Source organism: Lepisosteus oculatus, chromosome 24 (assembly GCF_040954835.1).
Source record: "Lepisosteus oculatus isolate fLepOcu1 chromosome 24, fLepOcu1.hap2, whole genome shotgun sequence".
Classification (NCBI taxonomy): Eukaryota; Metazoa; Chordata; class Actinopteri; order Semionotiformes; family Lepisosteidae; genus Lepisosteus; species Lepisosteus oculatus.
The window spans coordinates 4,039,289-4,046,321 of NC_090719.1; the positions used below are offsets into that span (position 1 = coordinate 4,039,289).

Consider the following 7,033-nt stretch of genomic DNA (forward strand, 5'->3'; position numbering starts at 1 on the left):
GTGGTGGAAGGGAGTCCCCATTACCTGTAAAGCGCTTTGAGTGGAGTGTCCAGAAAAGCGCTATATAATTGTAAGCTATTATTATTATTATTATTATTATTATTATTATTATTATTATTATTAAGTAGTTACTGCAGTTAAGTAGTCAAATAGTAAGTTGCAGTAATACAGTGTGAACTCCTTTGACATGAACCATGTCATGTCATGAAAACAAAACATGAAATTATGTCATGGGGAACTGTATTTAAATTTTCTTTACACAATGAGTTGTGGGAGAATGGCACAGGTGATCCAGCCATTTTGTTGAAACCAACAGTCTGTCTTAGACCAATGCTTGCATGAGATTATTGAATCAGACTGATACAATAAGCCCAAAAGGGCTACATGGATCAAATACTGTCCTCTCGTTTGAGCTTTCTCATGTTCTTGTAACTTCCTAAATGAACACATCAGCTGTATGACTAATAAGGAGTACAAAGGTAGTAAATTGAGTGTATGATAAACGTTTAGAGATGACAAATCTGACTTTTTGGTACAGCGTTCAAATAAATCAGGTTATAGAACAGTAACTGTCCTGCAAAGAACTTTAGACCCCACAGCTCGCCTGCATATTAATTCTTTCATTTGCATTCCAGTAGCTTTTGAATACTCATAAGGATTAAATGTACTGTGATTGCTCAGATGGCCATGAAAAAAAGAGATTTCGAAACCTGTAACTCATGGGGGCTTCTGTGACCACGCCCACTCGAACGACTTCCTTCGCAGGCCACGCCCCGCTCACCTGTCCGCCAGGTCGTGCAGCAGAGAAGGCAGCTGAGTGAGTTTGTTCTGCGTCTTGTTCTGGTTATTTTTTTATTTTTCTCTTATTTGAATGTAGATAAAATTTGACCTTTGTAATTATGTAATTTAAACCTCGCCGGATAAAGGAGTAAGACACGTATTTTTGTTGGGCGCTAAATAACATTTTTAGTGTTAGTCTTTTCCAGCGCTTATCTTGTTTTTAAAAAGCCCCCTGTGTTACACAGACAACGTGTGTATGACTTTTACACCCAGGAAACTCTGTTGTAGCGGTAAAGACACTGCTGTATTGGCCAAACTTAGGTACCAAGTCTTTCAGGCTATTATGAGTGTTCGCATTTATTCATTATGTATATGGTACCATGTAATATGCTTTCTTTTCCCTGAAAACCCGATAACCAATTTTTAACATAAAATGAAAACGTCATTTTCCGGATGTTCTTTTATCTTAATCTTTCTCCAAGACTTGGTGAGCTTTTGTGTACAAAATCAAGCCTGTACATTTACCCTGACCCAACGCACCCTTCTTGAATTGTAAAGTTTTTAAAATTATTTTCCAGAGTATGTTGTCTGATTATGTTCTTATATCCGTGGTAAAACTTTTGCAACTAATGCTTTCTAGTTGAAATGGTCATTACATTTTACATTTGGTCTCTGTTGTGTTTTCCGTTCAGTGTCTTCGGACAGGAGGTGATTCCCACTAAATAATGGGAGTATAAACGTAAGTATATACATTTTATTCATTTCTGTACACGAATCTCATTGAAATCCGTTCTGCGCTATCTGCCCTGGAGAAAACGCCGTTTGCTGCTAAGAAACCTTGGTTAAATGATCTTTAAATGGTCATTTAAATGCATGTGTTCTTGTGTTTCCAGTTTGGTGTCTTCGGGCAGGACATACTTGGCTCAGCTGCTGGAATGATCTATGTAAGTATAAAACATTTTATTAATTTATACATATCATATTGAAGTACCGTATATACTGTACCTTCCGAAAATTGTTGTTGGAAAACGTGGTACATTTTGTCGAAAGAAGACTCAAACAAGGCGATCCTAAACGGCAGAGATAGTTTTGAAATGACAATATTGTAGGCCCACTGTTTGCAGACATCCTTTTCTGCTAAAACTGCGATCACTTTAGCTTTTGGATGCGCATAATACAGATTCATAAGAAACCGTTTTGGCTTCCAAATTACATCACAGCAGTTAAAACAACGGGACCTGTAAAGATTTCGATTAATTATTCCTGTGTTAGTGTGTAAACCACGTTATTTCAGAAAGACAATATGCTAATCAAATTGGAAATTGGTCAAACAAAACGCATTGCAATGTGGTAGTTTCTGTCTAATCGATACACTGTGGCTGTATTGATTGTGTTGTGCCTTCGGCTTCGGTATTCACACTTGAAATGTAAGCCTGGGTACTTCAAAACCCTGTTGAACAGGAACATTTTCTGTTACACCAGGCTACGTGCTTTATTCCAATTGTAAATCTTTTGAAACTGTTTCATCTTCTGAACGTGTCAGTCAATACAGAAGGTCGATCTAACTATCTGGGATAATTTCGAGATCCCTTTTGTAACAGAAAGCACAGCTAATACTTTGATACAGTAATACTATGTGATATAGTAATAGTATATATATATAATGGTATATAGTAATACTATTACCGTGATACAGTAATGCTAATACACCTAAAGAAGGCTCCACGGCCAAAACGTTGTGTTTTCTTTCTAATCTTTTCAGCATGGAATAAACCTATTACTTGTTCCTTTGTAGCTAATACTGATTTCCATAAAATGGAAGCCCGTTTCCACCAGGGCGTAAAAAAAACGCGCTATGGTATCTCGCAATTGCGACTTTGTATCTCACAATTCCTACTTATTATCTCGCAATTGCGACTTTGTATCTCACAATTGCGACTTTAAATCTCAAAATTACAACTTTATATCTCAGAATTGCGACTTTAAAACTTAAAATTGTGACTTTTTAACTCACATTTGCGACTTTGAAATAGTCCACTTTTCATTGTCCTGTTGTCATTGTAAAGGATTCGGGTTCTAGGGCTTGTGCCCCCGCCGCTCCCACCCTAGTTCGTGCCTCAGTGCATGGGCTCGAACCCAGGTCTTGCCAGCTGAGCTAAAGACGACCTTCTTTAAGTAAAAAGGAAATGTGCCGAAATTGTTTTGGATAGACTTCCAAGATGTTGTGAAACATTTAAAGGTAAATGTTAAATTATATTGAGATCTGATTTCGATAAAGGATATGTTCTTATTATTAATCGGTTAATTATTTTGGCGAAATACTTCATCCACAAAAGTGAATAATCTAATACTCCTCCCTCCCTTAATGCTTTTAAAGTACAATTCCATTTTTGCTTTAAGTATTAGAAATGTAAAGAATCAAAAGGCAAGACATGTAGAAAGTATAAGTTTCAGCTTTTATAATTGTGAATTCCTCTGGATGTGAAGTGTCTATTTCTGTAGCTTTTTTTCATATTCTGTTTCCTTTTTTTGTATTTCTGGTGTTTACATAACTTTTTTTTAAAAGCCCACCGTCCACTATTCCATCCAGGTACTGTGGATTTCCTGGCGGAAATGGGATTCCATAAAAATTAGTGTAATTAATTTGACTTTTATCAGGGCACTGTACAAGACAAGTCTTCAGGCCTATAGATCCTGTGATCCTGCGCGATTCATGAATTTAGTGTAACGGAACGGCCGACATACAGGTTGTGGTAGTTCAGGTGGGGAGCTGCGTCAGCATGCGTAGGCTGGAAAGGAACAAGTAAGAGGTTTATTCCATGCTAAAAAAAAAAGAAAGAAAACACAACGTTTCGGCCGTGGAGCCTTCTTGAACCCGAAGAAGGCTCCACGGCCGAAACGTTGTGTTTTCTTTCTTCTTTTTTTTCCATACAGGCTGTACGATCTGGTTGCAGTGCGGTGACGGCACCGCCCTCCGCTGCGCGTAACAGGGATGCTGGCCTCCGGGGCTAAAGAAGGTATTCTTTAAAACGCGTTTTTAAAAAAAAATGCGCTATGGTATCTCAGAATTGCGACTTTATGAATAGCAATTACGACTTTATATCGCAGAACTGCGACTTAAAATCTCAGAATGACGACTTTTTATCTCACATTTGAAGAAGGTCTTCTTTAGCTCAGCTGGCAAGACCTGGGTTCGAGCCCATCCACTGAGGCACGAACTAGGTTAGGAGCGGCGAGGGCACAAGCCCAAGAACCCGAATCCGTTACAATGCCAAAAGGACAATGAAATGTGGGCGATTTCAAAGTCGCAAATGTGAGATAAAAAGTCGTCATTCTGAGATTTTAAGTCGCGGTTCTGCGATATATAAAGTCGCAGTTCTGAGATACCATAGCGCGTTTTTTTTTTACTCCCTGGCGGAAACGGGCTTTCATAGTTTTCTGTCGTTTTGCAGGAAATGCAACGAAGTTCCAGTCTTCATTCTGGTCGCTGCTTCCACGGATTGCCTCGGAGAAACAGGAACATGCTCTGCTTTTCCGTGCAGTTGCATGCAAATCTTTTCGTAGTCTGTTGATTTTGTTAAAAGTATTTAGCGTTCGTGTGGCCGTGCTTTGACACTTTGTAATCGAAATGCCTGTTCATTTTCACTTGAAAGCCTGTGCATCAGTCATACTGCAATGCTTTGTTTTGTATGCATTTTTTACTCAATAAATTATTCATTGGAGTTTAATTTTGTTCTTTCATTTCTCATGCAGAGCTCTGTACCCCCTTGGCCCTGAAAAACCTTGATGTTGGTGAGTTTCTTGGCAGAGAGATTTTGCGAACTGTTTCTGAGAAACGATGCGATGAGCTGTTTTATCCTTGGAGTCACCTACCGCAAGGGGACACCCTATCGCATTGTGACTTGGAATCTGCAGAGGCTACCCCCTTTTTAAGTGTGCCCAGATTGTCCCGCCAAAAAACCGTCCAATCCTCTTTTTGGAGAGGGGGGCTGGATGAATGACCACAGATCAAGCCAAGTCCCCTCACTCCCAGCAGGAGAGGAAGGCAGGCTGGTGATGGCTTTGGTTCCCTGCAGAGAGGCAGGTCACCCGGAGCGCTCAGTTACAACCTATGACTGATAGGCTGAGTATGACCTTGATGACTCAACTAAAGCCATCAGGGACTACTTAAATTGGCAGGAAAATTTGGAGCCACTTAAAAAGGAGGGTAGTCCCCGCAAAATGCAACAGTGTGTCCCCTTGCGGTCCATTCCGCAAGGTAAAAAACAACCCTTCGCATCGTTTTTTGGAAATTGCTTGTGGTCGCTCCAGAGTCTCCAGCCAAAATCTTAAAGCAGTGAGACATCAACCCAGTCCAACCCCCTCCCCCACACTTTGAAACAAAATACAAGACAATTCAGAAAATGCGATCAACAATTTTTATTGCAGAATGCACAGCACATAGCAGCGGTCACCACGAACCATGCACGTTCAGAACTTTACTGCAATAAAGGGCAAGATACATCACTGCATCGGTACATTACAGATCAAGCCAATGGTGTCGAAACCGAAATTGAAAGAAAAGCACCTTGTCAAGAATAGCTTGTCATCGCACGACGCGTTGCTGGAAAGGAGATCGGTTGAGCTCTGAGGATAGAGCCGCTGAACTGAACACAGAAGAAAAAGGATCAAGTTAAAAAGATTTGCAGAATCGATTCACTTGAAGTTCTGAAGTCTATTAACTTTGTAAATAAGCTGTCTGAATAAAAGAAATATACAAACACGCTCAAATTCAGTGAGAAATCACAGATACATCCCAGTAACACTACTCCAATATTTAGAAAGTACATAGAAATTCAATGCTACTTATACATTTACGATCAAGTACCACTTATAGCGTGTATCAAATTCGATTTTAATCCCTGCTTAAAAAACCACCATTAAGATTTGTTAGTATTACCCACCTTTACCCAATGGATTCAATAGATGAATATACAGTAAGAACTAACGCCCTAAGAGTTTCCTATTTCTGTATAACAAAATCAAAACGAAACGCAAAAGCCGTCATATACTTAGTTCTGGTGTTAAAATGCTGGGAAATACGTGTCTAATCGAGTTACAGAAATATGAATACTATAACGAAAGGTAGGAATATAACTTACCCCGGAAAAAATAACTTCTTCATAAATGGAGGCCTATTCTTGAAATACTTTTGTCACCTGGAGAAATAAAAACCGTACGAACTAGGAAATTTAATCTTTACAATATTGTATAATTTCGGAGCGGAGAGGGTTATTATAGCCCAAACCCGAAATGGAGAGATTACACAGCTATTAACTTTATATAGGACATGTTTGGAGGTAAAGTACAGTCTTTCTTCGTTAAAGGAAACTGACTTAGGGATACCATATCTTTAAAAAAACTTACTTAATGAAAGATAGGTATAAGAACGCTTAATGCAGACTTTTAAACCTTCGAGAGCACGCTCAAAAGGACAGATCAGCAAAGTCGGCGCCCTAAAACACAAATTAAACCGAAACAAGTTCAATTAACAACAACACGTTTTTATCTAGCTTTCTCAAAGTGAGATTTGATTTTTTGCACTTACACTAAGAAACTTAGAAATCAAACGCAAACGCACCTAAAGCCGCAGAAGGTCGCCCCGCCGCCATCTTGCCGGGCGCACCTGTGGAACAGGTGGACGGGGCGTGTCCGCTGAGGAAGGTCACTCTGGAGACGGGCTCGGCTCCTGAATGACGGCTGTGGATTCTGTTACAAGGGCTCAACACTGACCTCGCTAAAGACAAATAGAAACTTAAACTCACCAAATCATACATAAAATATGTAAAGGCTCAGGAATTTCCCACAACCTGATACAGTGACGTTTCTCTAAGAGGCTGTTAGTCTGGATCGTTTAGCTTGCGGCCGGTTAATGTAAGAGAATATGCCGGAGAGAGACCCCTGTTGCTCCTAGTTAGGACAGCACCTCTTTTTCACTCCTAGTGCCACACCTGTCCTCAAGGTGTCTCAGTGGTATAAGGGGCTGCTTTTTAGAATTTAATGAAGAATAGTTGATTTAAGAAGGACAACCCCCCCATTTCCCCCTGTTTTGGAAGGCCCCGAAAATGAACCCCCCCCCTCCAAAACGGCCGACGCGGCAGAGAACAGCCACCTCCACAAACTCACACTGCCAGCGTGAGAGCTAAACCCGGGGGTTAGAAGTCAGCCTGACAGGGAGGCTTGGGGCTTGTGTTTAACTCACTGGGAGTCGATC

The 7,033-nt window shown here is 40.2% G+C and overlaps 2 long non-coding RNA genes across 3 annotated transcripts; one reads left to right on the forward strand and one right to left on the reverse strand.

The window, feature by feature from the left end:
• Nucleotides 1–201: 201 nt before the first annotated feature.
• LOC107079800 (uncharacterized) lies at nt 202–4,520 on the forward strand. Its single transcript, XR_001480713.2, has 5 exons — nt 202–817; nt 1,473–1,519; nt 1,674–1,724; nt 3,715–3,797; nt 4,233–4,520. It is a non-coding gene; the product is annotated as an uncharacterized lncRNA (long non-coding RNA).
• A 664-nt stretch (nt 4,521–5,184) lies between these two features.
• On the reverse strand, nt 5,185–6,659 carry LOC107079814 (uncharacterized). Of its 2 annotated transcripts, XR_001480721.2 has the most exons (4): nt 6,401–6,659; nt 6,187–6,275; nt 5,922–5,978; nt 5,185–5,426 (listed from the first exon to the last, which is right to left on the reverse strand). It is a non-coding gene; the product is annotated as an uncharacterized lncRNA (long non-coding RNA). The 2 variants fall into 2 exon arrangements; XR_011183498.1 differs by lacking the exon at nt 6,187–6,275 and having other exon boundaries at nt 6,401–6,598.
• Between the last annotated feature and the right edge of the window lie 374 nt (nt 6,660–7,033).